This window comes from Heterocephalus glaber, unplaced genomic scaffold (genome assembly GCF_053883595.1).
Source record: "Heterocephalus glaber isolate CG9 unplaced genomic scaffold, H.glaber_assembly_v1.0 deba00000122, whole genome shotgun sequence".
Classification (NCBI taxonomy): domain Eukaryota; kingdom Metazoa; phylum Chordata; class Mammalia; order Rodentia; family Bathyergidae; genus Heterocephalus; species Heterocephalus glaber.
In genome coordinates, this window is record NW_028258138.1 from 6,676,208 (window position 1) to 6,689,976 (window position 13,769).

At 45.6% G+C, this 13,769-nt stretch overlaps 1 long non-coding RNA gene across 1 annotated transcript; it reads left to right on the plus strand.

The window, feature by feature from the left end:
- Positions 1–3,198: 3,198 nt before the first annotated feature.
- Positions 3,199–11,536, plus strand: LOC110348658 (uncharacterized). Its single transcript, XR_002394089.2, has 3 exons — positions 3,199–3,712; positions 3,810–4,033; positions 4,152–11,536. It is a non-coding gene; the product is annotated as an uncharacterized LOC110348658 (long non-coding RNA).
- The last annotated feature ends 2,233 nt before the right edge of the window (positions 11,537–13,769 follow it).

Sequence of the window (13,769 nt, forward strand, 5' to 3'; positions counted from 1 at the left end):
CTAGTTTAGCTGGCAACTCAATACACACCTGCATTTCCTTGGGACAGTTACTATACTTGAGTACACAGCAGATTTTCCATTTTATTACAGAGAAACTAAAGATTCATGTTCTTTAATTAACTTTTCCTTTTCATCAAAGAAATTCTTGAATGAGATTGGTCTTTTCCTTTTTATATTTATTTTTCAAGCAAGTACACGGCAGTAAAGAATATATGATTTAGTGCCTCTGCCCGATTCACGTTAAGGGACCAGCAGTCTTATTCACCCTTGCCTTTGCACAAACAGTAAAAAAGGGAAATCTATTAATGTTATTGTAGAAAGTAGTTTTGACCTTGAGCTGGCTCTGAATGGAGCTCAGAGACTACCGGAGTCTGTGGATCAAGCTTTGACAACCATTATGAAAGGAGAATGCCTCACCCAGAACATAAGGCATAGACCTTGAAGGATGGGGAAAATTAGCGATGGCTCTCTCTAATCCAGTGTTCATCCCTCTGGTCTTACCCCTCCATAACTTTTTAGGAAGATGTATTTTTATTCAAAATAAAACAGTAGTGCCTGTTTTTCTGCATGATGGAGACAAAGTTCCTTTGAACAGGGTGTAGAGGACATTCTCAAAGTTCTCTTCCTACTCTCCCTATCCTTCTATCTCTGTCCCTTTTGATGTTCCACTCCAATTTTAAACAGTTTTTAGGGGGAAAATGTATATTTTACCACATTCTTGACAGTTCGGAGTTATATTGTCTTGAGTTATAACTGTCTGTTTAATGCATGTTATTAGCTTTCTGTCCCTATAACAAATGCCTGAGGTAGTGAATTTACAAAGAGGAAAGGTTTGTTTTGGCTCAGAGCTTTGGCGGTTCCATCCCATTGCTTTGGGCAGTGGCTAGCCAACACGTCATGGGGTGAGCTCATGGTGCAGCAAAGCTGTTCACCTCATGGCCAAGAAGCAAAAGAGAAAGGAAGAAGCCAGTCCCAATTCAGCAGCACACTTCCAGTGACCCAAAGATGACTGACCCTTCAAGCCCAACCTCCTGAAGGCTCCATCACCTCTCAATCACACCAGAGGCTGGGGGACCAAGCATTTGGGGGAGTTTTCAATACCCAAATCATCCCTACACAATGTCTCTCCTAAGAACCATCTCATAGTTTAAAGAATGGCATGGCTAGGAGAGGTGTTAAGGAAGAGGTTTCTAGACCAAGCTGAATTTACATCATCTTATAAACACTACATTCTGTCCCTTTTAGAAATTGTAATGTTTTATCCAATGTTACATAAAAATTAACCAAATTGCTTTCACCATGTGACTAAATAATTCAACTCCATGGTCTCCAATAGAATCAATAATTACTTTTATAAAGCTAATTACTCATTTGTAAAGATAGTGTCGATTGAGGCTTTTTGCCCTTGTGACCAATCTGAACTTCTTGTCATGATTTTTTACACTTGATCTTAGCCAAAAGGCCAAGAAGTGATTGTCATGATTTTTTAAAACTTTAACAAAAAAATGAGGGAAGGAAAGGGAAAGTAAGTATTTAGAAATCTCAAATTAAGTATTTAACAAACTCAAATCTGAGGCCACACAGAGATCAGGTAGCTGTGGTCCATTGTCTAGGCTCTCTACCTGGTGGTAAGAAGCCGTCTGGAGCACAGCACATCCAGCTCTCTCCTTACTGGCAGAACCGTCGGCCGCCCTCACTGAGAGGACGGTGAACACTCCTGGCAGAGAGCAGCTCTGGAGTGTGGTGGGGCAGCTCAGTGGGGTACGTAAGATCCGGGAGGGAGGGGGAGTGGCAGCCAGTGCCACGCTGAGGGTGGCAGCCAGTTGCCTGGTGGCCTCTCTGGAAACATCAGGAAGGTCAGCGGGGTTCCTGAACTTTGGAGCCAGCTTGGGCAATCTTCCCCACCCCCTCTGCTGTGTCCCGCTGTGTGACCTGGGGCATGTGGCAGACTAATGTCTCCTTCAGTTCCCCTCCATAAACGGGGTCACAGCGTGGCTGTGGGTATGTAAATCTGTCTTCCGTGCAACATGGTGTGCCATGGGTAACCTGGGGTCAACACGGGCATCATGAGCACAACGACGCAGGCAAGGCGTACAGTGCTGGGGCCGGCGAGATAATAAGCTTCTGAACAGCCATGCCTCCCTTTCCGTGCCAAGTACCCCGGTACAGAGGCCAGCGATGAAACTGACACTTAACCCAGCCAGGCCTCCCATCCGCTGCTGCCACCCTCTGACCACAGTGACCACCCATGTGCTGTGGTTGGAATGTCCCCTGCAGACCGGGCTGAAACTGAACTGCTATTGTGACAGTGCTGAGGGGCCCAGGTCCAGAGCGCCCTGCTCAGGAGGGGCTCTGCGGTGGTGGGAGCAGAGGAGCACAGGAGCAGGCCCCAATTTGTCCTGTCTCACACACGGTCTCTTGTGCTTCTGCCCTTTAATGAGCCAGCAAAACAGTCCTGCCAAGAGGCTGGAGACTCTATGTTGGACTTCCCATCCTCAACCTATGAAAAATATTCTTTTTTTTACAAATTCCCTAGTATGTGATACTCTATCATAGCAATGGACAAAATGAATGAAAGCACTGAGTCTGGCCTAAGTCATTAGAAATGCCACGGGGTTGGCAGTGGGGGGGGGGACCTCACCCAAGCTTCCAGTTCCTCCTCCCACAAAACAGAGTCTACAGCCCTTGGTTTGACTTTCAAATTACCCTTGAACTTCCTACCCCAAGAACATACAGTTCTTGTGCTTGGCCATTGGAGGCAGCTCATTTGGTTTGAGCAGATGCAAGAATCCCACAATTGGGGACAGATGTTAATCTGTTCTTTTCTGTAGGAAGGAAAACAGAAGGGTGAGACCGAAGCAGTGCGGGGGAAACCCCAGTTGTGTAAGCATTGTGTAACTCCTGGGCGGGGTTCAAACATGCGAGTTCTGCTTGAAATCAGTAACGGAAAGGCCATTTTTGGTCATGCCTTTGAGAGGACATCTTTGGAAATGGAATTTACATAGCCTTTGTTCTGTGTGCTCTGAGGTCCCTTGCTGCCTCCCCAAGTCATGCTCAGATGGGAAACCAGCCCAGGATTGCCACATCAGACTCCTGCCAGCTGCTTCTGTGTCTCTACCCTTGTCCTCTTCAAACGTAGGACGTGCTGAGCACATGTGTGTGCGTTTGTGCGGCGAAAGGTCACAAAGGTGGGTTCCTGAGAGCTCATGGCTCAGAGAGAAGCTGGGTGGGTCAGAGGCCAGGGAGTGGAGGTGGGAAATAAAAAATGAGCCTCTAGTAAAAGAGATGCTCTGCTAGCTGTCATCATGGCCACAAAAGCTCACAGTAAGAAACTCCTTTCCAGTTTGCTGGTAAACTCCACCCCTCTGCTGTTGGGAGAGATTATTTTTCATTGCAAAGCAGCCAGGTAATTAACAATTGTGAAACGCAGCACCATTTGCCAAGCTCACTTTCATCCATCATGTCATTTACACTTCTGTGTCACCCTGGGAGGCTGGCTTTGCTACACTCATTTTTGCAGAAGTAGAAGCTGAGGGTTGGAGAGGCGAAGTCCTGGTAGTGAAACTGGAGAGGTTTATCCCGACCCACCTACGGTCTCCATCTCTTGTGCCTGAGACACGGCTCAGAAGTCGGGATCCAATCCACACTGGCATGAGGGCTGTGTGTGGATTCCTCCGCAGGAGCACAGCCCGCCTTTTGCAGCCTGTCTGTGGTGATTATCAGAAAAGCTGTTGATGCTCTTTTCTCTCTCAGGATGCAGCTACTCTCCCACCACCCTGAGAAATCAACATCTTGTCTATAATTCCCAGGTCCTCAGCAATCACACCTGTGTTCTGAATCAAATCTACAGGACCCCAGCCGTTCCATCCACCCCGCCAGGCTGCCCATGAGCTACACCATGAAGTCTGCTCTTCTGCAGAAGAAAGCTGGGCAACCTGTCTCTTCTGGACTTCTTCATGGTCCTCAGTACCTCAGGCTCAGGACCATGTGACCCTGGCTCTCATGTGGCCCCACAAAGCGGGGCTCCAGGCAGGTACAGGCAGGGTCCCTAGCGGGTGGCCATTGGCAGGTGTGACATTCGTGCAACCTTAGCTGACCCTGTACAACAGCCCTTGCTGGGGTTCCTAAAAGCATCACGTTTCCTCCACCAGAGCACCAGCCGTTGGACAAGGAGGACTCTGAGCTGCAGGTGCTCAGAACTGTGACCAGTGCACGTGGCTGGGGCCATGGCCACCCCTCTCGCTCTTCCTGTGGCCCCTGGGGATGGCTGGGAGGTGGGCCAGGCTCCCTGGACAAGGTGGCCATGAGCTGAACACTTCAGGGTGAGTGGGAGTCACCTTTGCTGCTTTTCTAGCTTTGGGCAGATGCGGAGATATTGTTACCAAACGGCTTCTGATTTACTGGGTCTTGGGCAATGGGGATGTGCAGACCCTGCCTTGTCCTAGACGCTGTCCATGCTGAGATCAGATCTGAAACAGGGGGACACAAGTGGCTAGGGGGCAGGAGCTTGGGGGAGATGAAGAGACAGAAAATCTCTGGCTGTGCTAGTACAGGCAGAGAAAAAGGGCAGCCAGGTGAGGCCAGGAGGGCTTTGGACAGTCAGCGTTCAGCAGCCCTGGGCTCAGGAGGGAGGAGATGCGTGCGCAGAGCCCACACTTAGCTGACGCAAGGCCCCTGCTCCTGATGTGTATTTCATCCCCCTTGGTGTTCAATAATACGTGTTTTGTATAATATATGAATATACAGTGTACAAACCAGGCATGGCGCACACCTGTAATCCCACTCTGGAGGATGGTCAGGAGTTCAAGGCCAGTCTGGGCTACACAGTGAGTTCAAGGTCAGCCCCAGCTACACAGTGAGACTCTGTCTCAGAAAACAACAAAAAAGTATAAACCATGTACATAACATATTTGTATAATATTTATATATGTTACATTTTAATCTGTACTTTATATATTTGTATATTTTCTACATAGTTTTATAAAACATCACAAAATCTAAATGCTTTCTCGTTTCAATCTACAAAAATTCTGTTACCTCTGCCCTCTATGTCAGGTAAAGGATGACAAAATGTAGTCCGCACTTTTTCCAGGATTATATGCTAGGTAGCTTTTATTCTTTCATTGATCTATTCATTCATTCATCAGGGATTTACTGAGCTCCTTTTATGCCGGCCAGCTGGATTTGGGGGACATGGCCCCGCAAGAGGCACAGGAAGCCCCATCTGGCAAGAGCTTTGCTTTCCCCAAGGTAGGAGGTGGCCAAGGTCCGGTGGGCAGGAGGTCCCCGCTAGGATGAAGCTTGGGTTCTGTTTCTGTGTCCGGGACCAGGGGGCAGCTGGGCACCAGAACAGTGCTGTCAGGGAACTCACCTTTCCCACCTTTAGAAGGGCAGATTACAGAGCCAGAGTCACATGGTTAATGGGGATGAGATAAAGCAGAGGTCACGAAAATCCACAGGGGGAAGAGGGACGCTTGAGCCACTTCTCACAAGCCTCCAGATGGAAATCCTGAGCTGCTGAGCTCTTCCTTCTCAGGAAGGCACCGATCTGAGCCTTCTTCCTCTCCAGTGGGGCACACGCTTCGCTCTGGCAGAGGCCGAGGGCTCAGGCCTGGCACTGGGCTGGTGACTTGCTCTGGGAGCCTCCTTACTGTGAAACATGGATGGGAATTCTTGTCTCGTGGGCGTGGAATCCTGGGACCAGCATGGAGATTCTCAAAGAGCAGTAACTTGTTAGCCCCAGCCCGAGCCATGTTGGAGCCTGGGGCAACGGGAAAATGCAGAAATACTGATTCTATTTGCTTATTCTATTTTGTTCATCACAGGTTTTATTACATCAATTTTGATTTTAAAATATCTACCTTGATTACTCAGATTTAGGGAATGTCTTAAATTTTTTGAATTTTTATTTTGATAAAACAGGAAAGAAAAAATTGACCATTTCATCCATTTCCAAGTACACAGGTCAGTGCCATTGAGTACATTCTCACTGTTGCACAACCACCGCTGCCCTCCCTCCCTAGAAGTTCTTTATCTTCCCAGGTTCAAACTCTGTCCCCAGTAAACATTAACTCCCATTAACCTCTTTCCCAGTTCCTGGTAACCATGGTTCTACTTTCTGTCTCTAAGTGTGCTGTCTTCCTCAGTCCCCACTGCCCTGCACCTGGGTGACATTCCCACTTGTGTGTGCTGTTTCCACAGATTGGAACACCCTTGGGTCATGGGGCGGGACTTTGTAGTATGTCACTTGTCTGTCTCTTCTTCACAGAGCTCCTTTATCCATGCAGGGAACCTTGACAAAGGCTCAGGGAGAGACTGTGACCCTGGACGCCTGACACTATGCCTGGCTTATCTGAAAGATCTCAGAGTTAAGGAAGTAAACGACACCTGGATAACACTTCCGGCTGCTTTTACTCCTGAGATGTGGCTCCTCCCAGGGACGTGGCCTAGTCTTCTGCACAGACTCCCTCACCGTCCTCAGCCCCTGACCCTAGCAGGGTGGGACTAAGAGTCCAGGGTAGAGGAGGAAGGCCTGGCTTGTGTGTCTAAGGAAAGACAAAGCAGTCAGGACTTTGTTCCTAGAGGTCATCTGGATGTCTGCCACGGTCCACTGCAGAGCTCAGGAGACCCTGTGTTTGCAAATGTTCAGAAGGTCCCAGGGGCCTTTCACCATGGGGATGCTGAAGGGGGGCATGAGTTTGGACAGGGTTAGCACCTGCCCTCACCCTTGGGAACAGGGAAGGAAGTACTAGGTCCCAGGTAGACCCAAGTAACTTTGTCCATGAGGAAGAACCCAATCTGAGCACACACTTTGCTTAACAAAAACTCTAGAAAATCACTGAGCACACACTTTACTTTAAAAAAAACTCTAGAAAATCACTGGTAAGTGACAGAGATCTTTGAGGGAACTGACTTGAGCTCCTTTCATCCTTTATTCTGGCGGGGGAGCTGATAAGGGGGGTTGCCTGTCGGATGAGGGGAAGAGGGGGCAGTCAGTGCTTGGAATCTGCCTAAGAAGGCACTTGACACAGTGCTCTCCTGTTTAGTCTAAAAGAGCTGCTGTAACACACTGCCTTGGATTGAGTAATTCATAAACTATAGAAAATTAATCGCTTACAGTTCTGGAGGCCAGGAAATCCAAAATCAAGGCACCAAGGTAAGAGATTCCAGAGCTCTTGATAGAGCAACAGGACCACCCAGGGCCCCAGTGACCTCACTAGGTGGGTGTGGCCAGCAAGGCTGATCCTCTGATTGGTTTGCTGAGGGTCTGTTCTCTAAAGGATGCCCACAGCTACTTCCTCCACCTCTCCTTTCTGTCTCAGACCTGTAAGGTTTCAGGACTCCTGAATTGGTTTGGATTTTTGTTATTTTTCTTCCCCCTTTTTTCCCAACTTAATTGCTTTCCTATTATCAGATATCTAGATATAATATGAAATATATGATAACCATGAATCACCTACCACCTCTCAGATTTACCAAATCTTAATGGGATTCCATGTGTGCTACTCAGCTTTCCAGTACTGTAACAAATACCCAAGGTGATCAGTTTATAAAAGGTTAGAAAAAGTTTCTTTTGGCTCCATTGTGCAAGTTCCAGCTCATGACTGATTGGCTCTGTTGCTTTGTCACATTGTGGCAGAAGGATGTGGCTGGGAAGCAAAAACAACAAAGGAGGGAGGTGACAGGGTCCCTCTGTTTCTTTCAGTGACCTAAAGACCTTCCACCTGGCCTCACCTCTTCACATTTCCACTGCCTTTCAATAGTGCCGGCCTGAGGACTAACCCCCAGCCACATGTCCCTTTATGTGGTACTTAAGTCAAAACTATAGCACCAGCTTTACTCCACCACTTAGGAAAACCATAAACAGAAGTAGCGGTTATTACAAACTGCATGCTCACAATGCCCTCGCAGAACAGTGGAGATGCTAACAGCTAAGGTTGTGGAGCTTTCCTGGCAGCTGCACTCTATCCTGAGAAATCTTCCAGGTGCTGTGTCTTCCCACTCTCACTACACTCCCACGAGATGCTCATCACTGTCCCGTGGTAGCAGACAGAAACACAGAGGCACAGCAAGTAACTTTCAAAGCCACCAGCCTGGGTGTGGCCAGGATTCCAGCCCAGGCCATTGATTTCAGAGCCTGCCGGCCCTAGCATCCAGGGAAGGCTGTACTCCTATCACAAGTGCATGAGCCCAGGAGCTGACCAACCAAGGAGCAAAACTTGCCCCAAACTGCTTTGCATTTTAGAAACATTTTTTCAATGATGCCATCCTGTATGCATTCTCCTGCAGCAGGGTTATTTTTCTTACTCATCTATATCCGAGGCCAGGCAGGGTCTGCTCTCTGTTCCACATGCCCAGGCGACTGTCACACCAGTGACACCAGTTCTCTCAGGTTTGCGTGTGGTCCAGGCCATAGCAGAGAAACAGAAGATGAGATTTGAGCTGCTGGGTGGCCAGAACAGGCTATGACGACAGGAGCCTGGAGGAGCCGAGTCCATTCCCTCCCTCTTCTCTCATCTGCCCACATTCTTGGTCTCTGCCTGTGTCCCCTCCTCTCATTCTTCCTCCTTCCTACCCCCTTTCTCTTCCCTGCCTCCTTTCTCTTCTTCCTTTTCACCTCAGTCCCACCCAGCTGCCCCCTTTCCCACTCAGTCTGCTACAGACTGAGTCCTTTGTTGGCTGAGCATGGAGATTCGTGAGCTCTCCCCTGACCTGGAGCCCTCACACATGCACATGCTAAGTCCCAGGAGAAAGACTCGTGCCCCCTGCTCTCCCCTGAGAGATCCAGGTGAGGGACACATCTGTGTACAGGTGAGGCCCACTCTGCTCATTTCCCTTTGGATGGTTTCTACCTCCATGTAGTGTTCAGGGAGTTATTACACATGAATCGAGCTAATGGCCAACTCAGGGAGGAACTTCCAAGGGGAGGCAGACAGGGAGTGGCTGAGGATGGGCCAGGGAGAGGGCAGGGATGGTGTCATGGCTCATGTCTGGATGTCCCCCCAAAGCCTCACACAGTCATAGGTGGGGCTTTTCAGAGGTGGCTGGATCTAGAGTGCGTGACTGACTCACAGTGCAATGCTAGGCTCAAGGGCACTAGGATTAAGGGTGTGAGTGCTATTCACACTAAGAAGTCTGGATAAGGTAAAAGGGGCAGAAAGACACTGTTAAGGTCCCTTGTTGCTTTTGCTACCTTGTGCTGCCATAAACTGTTTCTCCTCTGTGACGTCCTTCTGCCTTGGAGCCAGCCGAGTATGGACCAAAACCTCTACAAACTGTGAGCTAAATAAACCTTTCCTCTTTTAACTTTGGGTGTCCAGTATTTTGTTTCAGCAACAAAAGAGAAGTAACTAAGATAGGAAGGGAAGGGGAAGGAAAGGGAATAGGAAGGGAGAGGAGGAGGGGAGGAGAGGGGAGGAGAGACTCAGACGGACCATAGCATTCCCCAGCAAGACTCCAGGCTCTCTTGGTGGTTCCTATTACATCTCAGGAGACTTGGGCCTTCTTCTGTGATAGCACTCTCCCTAATTATTGGGTCCCTATTGGATTTAAATCTCCTCGGAGCCACCATTTGTTTCCAGTCTCTACAGCCTTTAACTGTGAGGTGAGATTTTTCTAGTTTAGAGAATAATGAGAAAGAAAGATTTATTCCTCAAATGCAAGGGTGGTTCAGGATGGGATGGTGTGATCAACAAATATGGTGACTATTAAACCATTTTAAAGAATATATTATAGTAAAAGACACATTGCTACGAATCCCCCTCGAATCCCACCCATCTTGAACACACTCATTCCATCATTCTGGCAACTTTCAGCAGCAGCTCTGGAGTCCTCTTTCCTGAGTGTCTTTAGTTACTCTGTTGCGACTGCCTCCATATCCTGAACTGATTCAAAACATTTCCCTTTCACGGTCATTTTGACTTTGAGGAAGAGCCAGAAGTTACACAGTGCAAAATCTGATGAATAAGGTGGATGAGGACACAGCATCATGTTCTTATGAGCCTGCCTTTCTGTTGGATGCACTCGACAGCAGGATTCACTGTATATTTTTTTTATCACACTTCATAAAGGCACACACAAAATGACTTTCAGGTTCTCTTCAGAAAATGTCAAGAATGATGGCTTGAATGTGTTTGAAGTTAGGGAGAGTTATTTTTTGAGAAGGATTCATGGCAATATGTTTTACTATAATAATTTTTAATACAAGCACAGTATGTTTTGATCAACAGAATAGAGGTGAAATTCACATGATTTCAATACGTACAGAAAAACATTCAATAAATTCAAAATCTTTTCATGATAAAAAACCCTCAACAAATTAGGTGTAGTAGTAATGAACCTCACACAACAAAGAGCTAGAATCCTACAACCAACATTACAGTCATTGGTGGAAGGCTGAAAGCGTTCCTAAGATCAGGAACAAGACAGTGAGGTCCATACCTCTACCACTTATATTCAGTATAGACCCAGAAGTCCTAGCCACAGTGAGGCAAGAGAAAGAGATGAAAGGCATCCACATTAGAAGAAAAGAAGTTAAGTGGCTTCTATCTGCAGATAACATGGTCTTCTACACAAAAGAAAATTCTAAAGACTCTACAGGAAAAACTGTTAGAACTAATAAAAGGATTCATTAAAATTTCAAGACATGAAGTTAATATGCAAAAAACAATAGTATTTCAGTAACAACAAGCTATCTAGAAAACAAAAGAAAACAATCTTATTTACAATAGCACCTTTAAAAAACCCTACATATGTGTAAATGTAACTAAGTTGATGAAAGATCTGTGCACCGAAACTATAAAACATTGGTGGAAGAATTAAAGGAGACTCAAATAAATGGAAAGATATCCTGTGTTTATGGATTGGAAGGATTAATATTGTTAAAATGTCTATACCACACAAACTTATCTATAGGTTCAATGCAATCCCTATCAAAATTCTAATGGCACTTTTAACAGACATATTGTAAAATTCAAGTGACATCACAAGAGACTCTGAAAACCTCTGCAATCTTGAGCAAAAAGAACAAAGTGGGAAGCATCACACTACCTGATTTCAAAACTTAGTGCAAGGCAGTAGTAATGAAAACAGCACAGTACTGCCATAAAAACAGAAACAGCAGTGAGCCCAGCAACAAATTGATGCAATTATGGTTGATTGATTTTTGGCAAAGGTGCCAAAAACATACAGCAGGGAAAGAGTAATCTCTTTAATAAATAGTACCAGGAAAATCAAATGTCCACATGTAGAAGAATGAAACTCAACCTTCCACACACATCACATACAAAAACCACTCAACCTGCACTAACAAGAAACATAAGATAGAAACCATAAATCTACTAGAAGAAAACACAGTGAGGAAGCTCCACACTTTTGCCTGGGCAATAATTTGGGCGGGCTCAGAACACACCACTCCAACATATTACTATAGAAGACGAGAATACATCATTGAAAAATATACTTCTGTGACATACACACATTTGCTAATTCTGAGAAACTAGAGATGCAGGACACACCACTCCAACATATTACTATAGAAGACGAGAATACATCATTGAAAAATGTACCTCTGTGACATACACAGATTTGCTAATTCTGAGAAACTAGAGATACAGGAGCAGTTCTGCTATGTTTTTTATCTCAAATGTCCTGAAAAGTCCACATGGAAAAGTCTTGGTCTCCAGCCTGGTACTGTTGAGAGATGGTGGAGACTTTAAGAGGTACAGCCTAGAGCTGGGGGTTCAGCACAATGTAAAGCACTTGCCTAGCATGTGCAAGGCCATGGGTTCAGTCCCCAGTACTATGAGAAGATTAGAAAAAAAGAGGCCAAGCCTGGTGTTATGTCTTTAGGTCACTGGGGAAATGCTCCTGCAGAGGAATAGAGGACCCTGACTCTGTCTTTGCTCTCTTTGCTCCCTGGCTCATCCTGAGGTGGGTGATTTGCTCTGCCTGCTCTTCTGCCATGCTGTGCTACCTATCACCAGCCCAAAGCAACAGGGACTACAACCTTAGAAACCATGAGCCAGAATAAACCTTTTCTCTTTAGAAGTCAATTAACTCAGGCATTTTGTTATAGCAACAGGAAACTAACATCACTTATGGTAAGTTGTTCTTTCGTGAAAGCAATTTCCAGCAATGAAGGAAATCTGCATTAAAGTGTCTACATCAGGAAGAGGGCTATTCAGAGACAACTTTTATTACATAAGAGCAAGAGCTGCCACCCCAAGCATGGGGTGCTGCTGACTTTGGACAAAGGGCACTTGAAGACATGGGCAGAGCCTTTCCCTGAGCTCCCTCATCTGCATAGACGATCCTCCAAAGGGAACTCAATTACCACGAATCCCTCCTTCGGAATCCTATCCACCAGCTAAGATGAATTGGGTCATGGATCAGGAAATTGGAGAGCAACACCATGACCAAACAGGCTGGTATTCATTCCTCTGAGGGTCATTCATGTTTTCCAAATATTTCCCCTTCCCTTCCACCCTCTCCTATGAAGAACAAATATAAACTTCTAGGCCTTCCTCAGTTTGAGGTACTCAGTCTTATTTCATGTAGTGCCCTTGTAACATAATGCAATTGTATAGTTTCCTCCTGCTAATCTGTCTTACTGTATTTAATTTGTAAGCCAACCAAAAAGCCTAGGAGCATAAAGGGAAGTCATTTATCCCCACCCTGCTGTCCCAAAGCACAAGCAACACAAACAAAGATAGACAAATGGAATCACATCAAACTAAAAAGCTAAAGGGGAAAGTACACAACCAACAGGGTGAAGAGACAGTCTATAGGAACTATAGAATATCTTTGTAAATCATACACCTGACAAGGGCTTAACATCTGTAATATACAAGGGGGACAGAAAATACCTATGGTGGATTTTAATTTCTTAAAACTTACTACAGTAAAAGACACATTGCCGAGAATGATGGGATACATGTGTTCAAACCAATGGGAAATACTTTGAGTATTTTGAAGGGCAATGTGTCTTTTCCTGTAATAAATATTTTCACTTAAACATTCATCATATTTTTTAACCATGCTAGTACAAGGAACACAAACAAGTCAATAGCAAAAAAATCAAATTATCCAAATAAAAACTGGGCAAAGGATCTGATAAAAAAAAAAAAACTTTGAGATTTAATTACAGGGGCCATAGAATGGAGGAAGAGATAAGGAAAGTTAATTACCTAACAGCTGCTGCTGAAACCAATAAAAGATTATTCCACATTCTTTAACATAGATTACAACCTTGGCTTAAAACACCCTTGGGTGGTCAACCCACCAAGCTCTAGTACCTGCTGGTGATGTATAAACTTTCCAGACTACTGACCCCAACCATTCCTGAAGCAGCAAGTGCTTTTCCCTCTGGACTGTGCTCTGATCACAAAAAACTTTCCCACTTCATCTATCCCACCTCTTGAATCCACAGGGAATGTAAGTTCAATATAAATCGTTTATGATTTTTTTCCCCAATTTTTCATTATAAAAATGCTCTTGGCTGGTAGGTGCAGTGGGCATTTTCTTGATTCCCATCTACCCTTCCTGTTGATGGTTGGCAGGAATGTGTTCAGGGATCTGATCCTTCTGCTAGCCAAGAAGCCCATTTATTCCATCTCATGAGTTTGCATTTAACAGGTCTGAATAGATATTGCTCAAAAGAAGACATGCAAATGATCAGAAGTTGGACTTCACCCACTCTCACAGAAATGCAAATCTAAGCGGTAATGCGATACCACCTCATACCTGTTGGGATGGCTTTCCACAAAAAG